Raw genomic sequence first — 12,001 nt, forward strand, 5'->3', positions numbered from 1 at the left:
AGGGGCACACCCAGATATGCTGAGGATTTATTCCTGGCTCTTCACACAGGGATCATTTCTTGTTGGCTCAGGGGATCATAGGGTGCTGGAAATTGAACCAAGGTTGGAAGTGTGCAAGCAAGTGTCTATATCTGCTGCACTATTTCTCTGGTCCTGGGAGTAATTTGACTTGAGATTCATGTTGTTGCTGTTGTTTTGAATTTTTTTTTTGTTCATGAAGAAAGCCTGACTTGGACACTACATTTCAGGAAATACATTTAAATTTAAAAAAAATTATACACCATGTCTTACAAAGTATTTTTTAGGTTTTCAGGCCTGCAATGTTTCCAACTCCAATCCCACTACCTATGGCTACATTTCTCCATCCGTAACCCCTTATTTCCTCCCATTTCCAACCTAACTCCTCAACAGATACACTTTAAGTTCAAGGTTTTTGAAGTCTGGGTTCTATACTTACAGTAGCTTTGGCTTTAATGGTAGATAAATAGATGATAGATAGATAGATAGATAGATAGATAGATAGATAGATAGACAGACAGACAGATAGATAGACACCACAGACTAGCCCAAGGCCTCTAACCCTTGTTCTTATATGGCTTCTGGACCTTTTCTTCTTGCTCCTCCAACCACTATTTCTCTCCTTTCTTGGCATTTTTCATTTCCGTAACATAGAGATAATGTTTATTCCACCTTTGGTACTTTCCATTTCATAGACATGTTATTCTATATACTTCAGCTAAGTGCAAGATTTCATCATTCCTTATGACTGTGTATTATTCCATTGTGTATACAATAGCTTCACAATCAACTCTTCCATCATTGGGCACCTGGGTTATTTGCATATTCTGCTATTGTACTAAGTGCTGCATGAATATAAATTTCTAATGATTGGCTTGAATTTACTTAACATACCCAATTAAATTACACATATGAATTTGTTCTATCTATGAGGAAACATAACTCATTGATGTCAAAATATAGTTTCAATGGTCCAAGTGATGGCTGGTAGTGTTAAGAACTGAGATCACATAAATAGAATGATACAAAGAATTTTTTTCACTCAGGCCTCATAAGACCAAATTACGTTTCCCTCAGTTGCTCTGCAACATAATACAGTCTTGTTCTTTTAGAGTTGATGTTGTCCTAAGTTCTAAGTATTTGAGAAAAATTTTAAGAGATAGAGAACTATAAAATTAATGTAAAGACATGGAAACAAATAAAAATGAGCTGAGGACAGATACTTTCCTGGCTTTTAAATGGATCTGTCTTGCTACCACAGTACATGAGTTGTTTATACTATATATCCACATCCTTATATGTGTCTATATTTAATAATAGTATCACTGCATCACTGTCATCCCATTGATAGTTGAATTACTCAAGCGGGTGCCAGTAACATCTCGATTCCTCCCAGAGCTGAGATTTTAGAAACCTCTTCTTACTTGTCTTTTCCCAATGATTGCAGGTTCTTTCAGGGTCAGGGGAATGAGACCTATTATTGTTACAGTATTTGGCATATCGAATATGCCACAGGGAGCGTGCCAGACTCAGCCCGTGCAGGCAGGATGCTTTCAGTAGCTTGTGACTGTGTATTATTCCATTGTGTATGCTGGGGAAATTGGGGAAGCAGGCAGAGGATCTCTGTTCCAGGATCCGTTGAATCCACAGTCCAAGGTCACAAAGTTCTGCATTATCTGGGTTCCGTGGGACTTCATTCATTTCATAGTAATGGTTTTTGTTATTGTAGAGAAAATAAAAAGTAATAAACAAATACAGTTTACAGGATCAAATATGGGATTTAACTTCGAGTTTTCTGGAAACTAGGAAAGAAGAGAAATAAATTAAACAGTATAGTTCATAATTGTAACAAAAGAAAATATATATTTGTCTAAGTAAGATTTTGTGTGGCAAAAATTTCAATGAATAATTTGTTTCAATAGAAAAATACATAAAAATTCCAAGCAAACAAATTTTCTTCCAAGACTTTCATTGGGAGTAATAGATCAAATAAATAACCAAGTGAATAAATATGACAGCTCGAGATAGACATCATTTAGAAAAATGGAAGGGCCAGGTGACAGAAAATGACTAGGGAGATCATTCAATTGGGCATCAGGAGAACATATTTAAGGAGGTAATAATTGGGCCATACTCTCAACATAGAAAGGAGACAATCGTGTGGGAAGGTAATACAGGCAAAGAAAGAAAAGCAAAAACCCTGTGGTAGAATGAGCTGCAAATACTGGAGTAATAGGAAGAAGGTCATGTGAGGGCTGGGATGAACAAAGGTCAGAAACCAGAGCTGCCTTTTTAGGAGGTTCAACAGAAAATGCAGAGATGAAGAGGCACACATGTACATTACAAGGAGAAGCTTTTAACTTTTTAACTTTCCTGTACATTTTACCTCCAAAGTCTCCTATATGCCCTCAACCTGAAAGATATTCCTGATGCAGACATTTAATCTAATTTAGGTCCCCAAATTTAGGAGGAAAGTTGCTGAGACTCTCACTTTATGGGCGATGGATCTACAATTTAGAGACTGGTATGAAGCCTTGCAACTTTATTTTTTTCTTTTTGGGTCACACCCGGCGATGCACAGGGCTTACTCCTGGCTCATGCACTCAGGAATTACTCCTGGCGGTGCTTGTGGGACCATATGGGACACTGGGAATCGAACCTGGGTCGGCCACATGCAAGGCAATGCCCTACCCACTGTGCTATCGCTCCAGCTCCAGCCTTGCCACTTAAATGGTTATATTAAGATTTTGAACCTTCCAATTTCAGTTTCCAGATTTCTAACACTACTCTAAGGATGCTACCCAATCCTTATAAATGAGTCTGCAGACATGGAACATTGATGTTAAAAGCCTGAATTAATTCAGTGTGCATATATTGCTATCTGCCTCCACCCTCACCCCTGCCATCAGGAGACCAGTATTAAAAATAGCAAAAATTTATTGAGCACTGACTATATACCATTTTTAAAAGACTAAGCACTTACATTCCTCTCTCCCAACAATCCTAAAGGCTAATGCAACCAATCATCACCACTTTATTGATGAAAATCAAATGAATGCTCAGAGAACCTGTGACTTCCTCAAGCTCTCGTAGTAGTGAAGCTAGTTGGACTCAGGTTCAGGGCTATAGAAAATCTGAGCAGCTTTGTATAGTCCCAAATACATAAACCTCCGGCAGGATGGGTCACTCACTGGCAGCCAGGTGATAGAAGAGGATTTAATTTATGACTTTGAAGAGGTCAAAGTATAAGTGGGGAATCTCCTTTCAAAACACACTACCTTCTTTTGCCTTGCCCAGTCCTCAAAGGGGAAAAACAATAACAAAGAGACAAACAAACAAACAAAAAACAGAAAGAAGAGTTTGATTCTGTTTAACAACTCCATGGGTCAACACTTACTTGTGAAGGCAGGCAAAGAGGAGGAGAGACCTGGGGGAAGCTATCCTGAGCACTGAATCAGCACCAGCATCTCGGGAGGAAGGGGGTGAACCCAGTGAGCAGTTAAGAGGCTCCACTTTGGCACGGGAGATAAGTGGAAATTCTGATTTCCCCAGGCCAGACTATTGAACCACATTCTAGGCTGCGGTTATTTATATTCCCCTAACAGTCTTGTTTACACAACCTGCCTGGATGCAAATCAGTGTATGGAAGAAGTGGAGGCGGTGAGGTGTGCAGCCGGAAGAAGCCGAGGGATTGGCTTGAGTCCTGTAGTGTTAACAACAGCTCCACATGACTGCCCACACTTCTGCATCTGAGGGAGAGAATGAGAACATGCAGTCCCCAGGACACTTGCCCAGTCTGTCTGCTTGCGCTAGTGATAACAAAGGGAGTGGAATGGACTTTGATTATTCCAATCCCTTCTTCCACAATCCTCCCTGACGGTTCTCTCCCTGCTCCATCACCCACGTCTCTCACCCTCCCCTCCTGCAAACACTCTCCAGTCCAGTCATTTTTGACTCTGAATACATCACTTTTCTTCATGCTTCCATGCTCTAGTTTGAGCTGCTCCTTTTGCTCAGGACATCCCTTGCCCCTTTTCCCTCTGGCTTATTTAAATATTAATGAATAAAAAAACCAAAGGTGTGGGTATGACTGATGGGGTACCAGATGGCTCTGGGTAGTACACATGCAGAATTTTTGTTTTATGCAAACATTGATCTTAGATTTGAGCCAATTTAAAGAGAGAAACTGTATATTGAATATTATTTAAGCAGAGATACTTTGTATAGAATAATGGAGGTAGAATATTTTGATTGTATAGGTGTTAAGTATCTGATTGTATAGGGATTACTGTCATTTATTTAGGAAACTCTGCTTTTATTTCTTTAACTTGATTTACCTATTGAGACATGTGAAGCATCATTAGAATTCTCTTTTGTTCTAAGGTATCCTGCTGAAACTATGAAATCTATGCCATCTCACTATACAACTTTGCTGTACTCGCTAGGATAGAATCTGTCATATTTAGAGTCATGCCGTATGGTCCTAAAAACTCTGACACCCAGAACTCTATTTTTTCAAGGCTCATATCCTGACTTCAGCTGTGAAACATATACCAATCTCCAGGAGGATATTTGCAAATCAACTGCCTCTTCTGTTGCTTCTTCTGCCACCATTTCTCTCCCCTCTCTTTAATGTTGACAAAACCCATCATTTCTTTCTCATCACTATAATTTTTGTCGATCTCTATTATATAAAAGGAACCTTACCATATGGACTCTTGAGAGGGTCTCTTTCACAGATTAATTCCCTTGTGATCCAGGCAAGTGATTGTGTGAACCAATAGTGTTCCTATACACTGCTAAATCGTATTCTGCAATAAGGCTATACTAGAGTTTGTCTAAATATCAACCTCTTGTAGGACATTTGAGTTGTTTACAGAGTTGATATTATGTAGATTAATATTATAAATCATTATCATATGACTGTTCATTTACAGCAGTTCCTTGAAGAGAGCTTCTTGGTTTAGTGTCATTTTGTGAGCTAATGAGGGAAAAAAATTCTGCTGAGAGTTATTGACCATGTTACCTTTGTGTAGTATGGGTTTTTCCTTCCACATTCTAAAAGGTCTAGGAATATGTTCACTCATATATGAGGCTCAGCCTGAGCATGTGGAAAGTGGCCTAAAGCGTGGTGGTGGTTGGGTAGTGGAGGTCAGCTTCCAGGCCTGGTTCCCTTGGGGCAGGGAGGGATCTCACCTGCCCCCCTCTGGGGTGCCCCGAGTGAAAACAGCCTGGCACACAGTCCAGTGGCATGGTTATGGGGGCCTCATTTTATGCTCTCTTCCAGGAGAAGCATAAAATGAGTTCTCAAGGGTAGCTGATGAGGAGATTATCTGGCGCTGGCTTATGGATGTGACCATAAGCCATAAGTGGCTTATGGGTGTGACCCCTGGATAGCTGGAGACTGGGGGAAGCAGGCAGAGAATCTCTGCTCCAGGGTCCCATTGAGCCCAGAGTCCAAGGTCACAAAGTTCCACATTACCTGGATTCCAAGGGACTTCACTCATGCATGAGACTTGGTCCAAATGTGTGGAAAGTGGAGCACGGCAGCAGTTGGGTAGTGGAAGTCGGCTGCCAGGGCTGGGTCTTTTGGGGCAGCGAGGGCTCTCACCCGACCCCCTCTCAGGCGCCTCGAGTGAAAACAGTCTGGCATGGAGTCTGGGTGCATGGTTATGGGGGCCTCCCTACCCATTTCTCATAGTTACCATACCATATATTTTATGGGATTCAGACAGTAGGCAACAAATCATAGAGGGAAATATTATATATATATATATACATATATATGTATATATATATGGGCTGGAGCTATAGCACAGCGGTAGGGCATTCGTCTTGCACCCAGATGAGCTGGGTTCGATTCCTCCACCCCTCTCAGAGAGCCCGGCAAACTACCAAGAGTATCTTGCCCGCACAGCAAAGCCTGGCAAGCTACCTGTGACATATTCAGTATGCCAAAACATAGTAACAACAAGTCTCATGATGGAGATGTTACTGGGCCCACTTGAGCAAATCGATGAACAACGGAAGGACAGTGACAGATATAAGATACATACATATACATATATATATATATATATATATATATATATAGGAGAGCCTGGCAAGCTACCAAGAATATTCCACCCACACGACAGAGCCTGGCAAGCTCCCCCTGGTGTATTCAATAGGCCAAAAATAGTAACAATAACAGGTCTCATTCACCTGACCCTAAAAGAGTCTCAATATGACACCATGGGGAAAGATGAGTAAGGAGAGGCTACTAAAATCTCAGGGCTGGGACGAATGGAGATGTTACTGGCACCCACTTGAGTAAATCGATGAACAGCAGGAGGACAATAATACAGTGATACAGTGATTCTAAAGGGTGCATGTGAGGTTATTTCTGGCATATCTGAATTATCCAATTACAGTTATTATGTGTGTGTTTGTGAGTGTACCCGAGATACAAGGGCATATCTATTCAGTTATGTTCCATATTGCATCATGACCTATCAGGGTTATTTCCTGGGTAACTATGATCCTGAACTGGAATAAAAACTATGGAAGTAAATCGACACAAATGACTATTTATGATTAGATGTGTTTGGAGTTTTTCTTTAGAAATTTGGTGATGTCTTGGTGACACAGAAACTTAACTCTTGTGTATATCATTTGTCTAGGATAGAATTGATTTTGTTAAATGTAGCTTTGCGTAAAGTCACAGTTTACAAGAACCTATAGACAACATTAAGTGATGACTTACTGCAAACTTAAATTTTTTTTCTGCATAAATGTTCAGTCTAATTGCTGGCTTGCTTGGTCGATGCATGATTAACCTTATAGATAATACCACATTAATTTCTAGAGAGGATATAAAATTTTTTTCCCACCAACATAGAATGAGAGATATGTCTTCTCCTCATTTTTGTCAATATGTAGAGCTAACATGCTTTAAAATTTTGTCAATTTAGATAAATATTTAAGGATATCACATTGTAGTTTTAATCTGCAAGTCATTGTTAATGATACTGAACATCTTCTGGTATTTTTTCTCTCTCTCCAGTGAAATGATTGTCTTTTAAAAGATTACCTTATTATATATATATTAAGTCATTGTGATTTACATAGCTATTCTTAAATGGGTTTCAGGCATAAAATTCTCCATCATCAACCCCATACTCAGTGGTGACTTCCCTCCATCAGTGTCCCCAGGTTCCCTACCATCTCACTTAGTCTACTTCCTGACAAGCACATTTTAAAATCTTATTGTTGTACTTTATACTTATATTGCTGGCTCTGTATTTTAGATATATACATATATTTCATCTTTACATTATCCATTTTTCCTAAAAGGGTAATTTTGTTTGGCTGGAGATAGCACAGAGGGTAGGGCGTTTGCCTTACATGCAGACGAACTGGGTTTGATTCCTCCATCCCTCTTGGAGAGCCCAGCAAGCTACCTAGAGTAATCTGCCTGCACAGCAGAGCCTGGAAAGCTCCCCGTGGCATATTCAATATGCAAGAACATTAACAACAAGCCTCACAGTGGAGACATTACTGGTGCCCGCTCGCGCAAATCGATGAACAACGGGAGGACAGTGCTACAGTGTAGTGCTATCATCGGGGGTTTCTAATATATTTTAGGGAAGCATTTTGTTGAATCCATAGTTGACAAATATTTTCTCCTGACTTTTACCTTACTTTACCCCTTGATTACATTCTCTGGGTTTTTCTCAGAGCACCATGCCTACATATATTTAGGGCTTGTTTGATGAGCATTTTGTAATGTTCAACATAGAGGTTATGTCCGTATATTGTTAAGTATGTACTGTTTCATTCCTTGAAGTAATTGTACAAATATAATATTTAAAATTTTTTCACATAATCATTGCTAGAATACAGTGATATGAATGGTTTTTGTGTGTTGATCTGTCACATACTAGTGTCTTGAATACTTTTTTGGGACTTTCAAGTGATTTTCAAATTGGAAAATTTATTCCTTTCAAGTATATAAGTCTTGTATTTTTTTCTTTACTTATTTCAGTTTAGAACTTTCATACTAGTTTGGACAAGGGTAGTAAAAGTGGACATTTCCTTATTGTAAGCACAAAGCATTCAATATCTCATAAATATATTAACTTTAAATTTTTGTAGATGTTCCTTATCAAGTGGAAGACAACTCAACTCTTACTTTTTTTTGATGTTCCATTCACTCTCAACGGAACCACCATCTTCGAATGCAACAGTTATATATACCTAGGTCGAGAAATCAACATGATGAATGACCTGGCACAAGAATAAATATTGAATATTGTCAAATGCATTTCCTTATCTGATCACATCTATTTCCCATAGTTGTTAGTGGAGCACAGAGGTTGATGGTTTAATATTGAGTCAATCTTGCATAACTTGATTAGATAATAGGAGGGGTTTATATTTTATATTTTTATATATTCTGAGACCCAAATTGCCAATATTTTATTGTATGTTTTACTATGTTTTTGAAAGTTTCTGCTCATTTAGTGTTCATTTCTTGCATTACTCTGTGTGGTTTTGTTATAAGATCAAGACTGGAGTCATCAAGTATTTCTACCTCTTCTATTTTCTAATTAAGATTAAAAAATTAATAAGATTTTAAAAATTACATAATTTTTTGGTAAAATCATTTATACATGACTTTTTAAAAATGCCTTTACATATAAATGGTCACAAGGCTATTTAAATAATCTATTTAATTTTGGCTAAGCTTTGCTGATAACCAGTTTTTAAGGAAGTAATTTATTTATTCTGAGAGTTTTCTTTTTGTTTGTTTTAAAAGGAAAGAAATATTGCTCTCCTTGAGATCTACATCCTAAAATATGTAACAAAATACATTTCTGGTGCGAGTGTTCTACTTTCATTCCACAACCTAATTGCTCGCTCAACATAAATATTTCTTGACCTTCAGTTCTCTAGAACAATTGTCAGTTGCTCAGTTATTTCTATATATCCTCATTTCTTGTCCTCAAACCTTGAGACCTTAGGGAATGCTTGCATACATTGTCACAATTAAGAAATAGTTGCCATCAGATTCTAAATCCTTTCTTAAAAATTATTTTTAGAAAGGGCAAGTTTGGGCCACATTTGGTAGAATTCAAGTGCTGTTCTTCGTTCTATGGACCCTGATGGTGCTTGGAAGTATGTGATAGAGGCAGGGATCAAATCAAAGTTGGCTTGTATAGCAGGAACTCCTGTACAAGTTCTCCTTACCTCCTGTATTAGTTCTCTGTTGAGATATTCAATTCTAATTGGTAAAAGTAATGGATATTGCTAAATTTCCTATAATGAATAGGGTAGTGTCTATAACAGTAAGTTAAAAGTGTAAAAAAAAATATATCAATAGTGCTCAGGTCAAGAATGAATCCTTGCTCCCCGTCCTATGTGGTCTGCAAAAGTAGCAACATCTGTGTCACCTGTGAACTTGTCTCAAACCTTGCCCCAGGCTTATTACAGCAGATTTAAGAGTTTAACAAGATTTCCAGATGATTCATATATGCATTAAATTTTGAGAAATATTGCCTTGGAATAATTTCTCCTTGTATTAGTTTCTTATCACGACTGTATCAAATTACTACAAATTTAGTGGGTTGAAGTGATATGAATTTATAATATTACAGTCTGAGAGGTTAGAATTATGAAAAGGGTTTTACTGCTCTCAAACCAAGGTTTCAAAAGGAGGATCTCAGGCATTGGGTGGGGTGTGGGGATTTATTTTACTTTTTTTTTTCCTGAGGACTGCCTTTGTGCCCTACTCTTGTATATACAAATTAAATAACATAAGGAAGAGTCTTCTTCATATTGCCATCTTTCAGGTTTTGACTTTTTATCTTCTTATTATATAGTTTAAGACCTTTATTGTAAAATCTTAGCATGCTGAAGGTTGTGTGTTCATGGGGTCTCTGGATGGCTCTGTCTCACCGCCCACTTTTGGTGCTCTTGAGCTGCTGTGTGTGGCCTAGATCAGGACAGTTGTTTTCTCTCTCAAGCTTGAGCCCCTCTTGCTCTGATTCTGGATCTCTGGAGCCTAAGCTCTCACTCTGACTCTCCTCTCTCCAAGCTTACATTCTTAGTTTATATAGCAATCAAGTAGGGTGGTGACACAAAGGTGGATTGAACATTGACAAATCAACAAAGAGAGGTAAGACCACTCCTCCAGGAGATTAACCCAAGGATAAAAATCTCATCTAAAGAGATTGCTCCAGATTACTAGGAGATACGCTCAAGGATGGGATCCCAATGAGGGTGTGTTCTTCCCTCAGCTAGTAATCTACTTAAATAGTTGTAGTAAATCTACTTATAATATTTCTAGCAATGTCATTCTGTATGAGCACAGTAAGAGATATAAACTACAGTTTGGTTCTTCCTGAGAACATCTCACTATACATTCTGCAGTCCTCAGGCAAGTCCTTAGTCTTACTAGCCCAAGCAGGGTCCTAGTCTCATCATTACTTACTTTTGGATCATGACAGCATTTGTCCATGATCATGCTGTCAACTTATAGTTGAGTATTGTGGCACTTTAGCCTGGCCCATTTCAATGTCAGGGTAGCTCACAGCTTGCCCTAGGTCCATTCAGTCCCTCGTTGGGACCATGCTTTGGGGGTGATAGGAACTAAGGGCAACTGAATCAAGAAAGCAGATAGGTGCCAAGGAGTAAATATTATTCGGAGTCAATCAACTCCCAAGTTACAAAGCATAATATTAACTGTCTTCCTGTGTCCATACAGAAATAACATTGCTTAAAATACAAGTTCAGTGTCCTTAGAAGGATCTGATCTTACAAGCTAATAGAATCTGATTAGGGAGAAAAGGTGATTAACTGTTTGGGGAAGAGAGCATAGAGAAGTAGTTACAAATAAACAAAAGAATGGGAGTGACTCGAAAGCACTGGGATGGGTGTGACCTAATTATCCTAAGCTACCTGAAGAAAACAGTGTTATCCTACACTTTATCATTATTTTAAGCCCATATTAATAACTATGAATATGATACCTATGCTATGGTTATTTTATTAGATTTTCTAATTCCGTATACTACCTTAATTTCATTGTTACACGAGGTAACAAATTCACTGATTGCAGTTATTTGGCTATAGATAACTTGAAAATTTCACTATTTTATCCAGTATAGAATGTACCGGCAGAGGAACAAAGGCATGTGGGTCCTGGGGCTGAAGTTTTCAAGCCTGCTCAGATTGGGGCTGAGAATCCTCCATCCAGATCCTCCTTCCAGTAGGCAGGGGTCACACCCATCGACTGCCCCCCAGCGCTGTGTAATCCCATCAATGGCCAAGACCCAGAGACTATAAAACCCAGCTCCCGGAAACGCGGCTGCGACATCTTATTATCTCATTCTTACTTCGGACAACCTGGCAGGCTACCGAATATAACCTGCCCACACAGTAGAGTCTGGCAAACTCCCTGTTGCATACCCAATATTCCAAATACCAGTAACAATGATGGTTCTCATTCTCCTAACCCTGAAAGAGTCTTGAATATGACACTTTTTAAAATCTGGTTCCTGCTCGAGGCAATTGATGAACAACAGGATGATTGTGATCGTGATCCAGTAAGTTCGCCCAATTGGATTGATGATCACAACCCTCCACAGACATTGGTACCAATGACTTGTGCTTGAATGTAGCTTAATTAGCACAAATTTCTGCACCAGCATTAATGTGTTAAACAGAGCTCAGTTCTCAAATCCTGAATATACCCTGTTGATGCATTCTCAAGGGATAGGAAATGAGACAACGTATTTTTCAAAGGCCTTTCAAGACAACTCTGGTGATGCTCCAAGCTTGGGAACCAATGCTCTAGTCCTTGGTGATTCCGTTTCCTATCGTATATCAACTTCCTACTGTTACTCCTGGTGAGGCTCTTTTACAAGCTCTGATGGTGTCCTCGCTTAGATTCTTCCCAAAGCAAAGGTTGGTCAAGGAGTCAGCATAATTTGTCAGGGAG

At 38.9% G+C, this 12,001-nt stretch overlaps 1 long non-coding RNA gene across 1 annotated transcript; it reads right to left on the minus strand.

Annotated features, from left to right (window-relative positions):
- Nucleotides 1-964: 964 nt before the first annotated feature.
- On the minus strand, nt 965-3,561 carry LOC130045829 (uncharacterized). Its single transcript, XR_008795617.1, has 2 exons — nt 3,416-3,561; nt 965-1,820 (listed from the first exon to the last, which is right to left on the minus strand). It is a non-coding gene; the product is annotated as an uncharacterized LOC130045829 (long non-coding RNA).
- Between the last annotated feature and the right edge of the window lie 8,440 nt (nt 3,562-12,001).

Source organism: Sorex fumeus, unplaced genomic scaffold (genome assembly GCF_029834395.1).
Source record: "Sorex fumeus unplaced genomic scaffold, SorFum_2.1 ptg000129l, whole genome shotgun sequence".
Classification (NCBI taxonomy): domain Eukaryota; kingdom Metazoa; phylum Chordata; class Mammalia; order Eulipotyphla; family Soricidae; genus Sorex; species Sorex fumeus.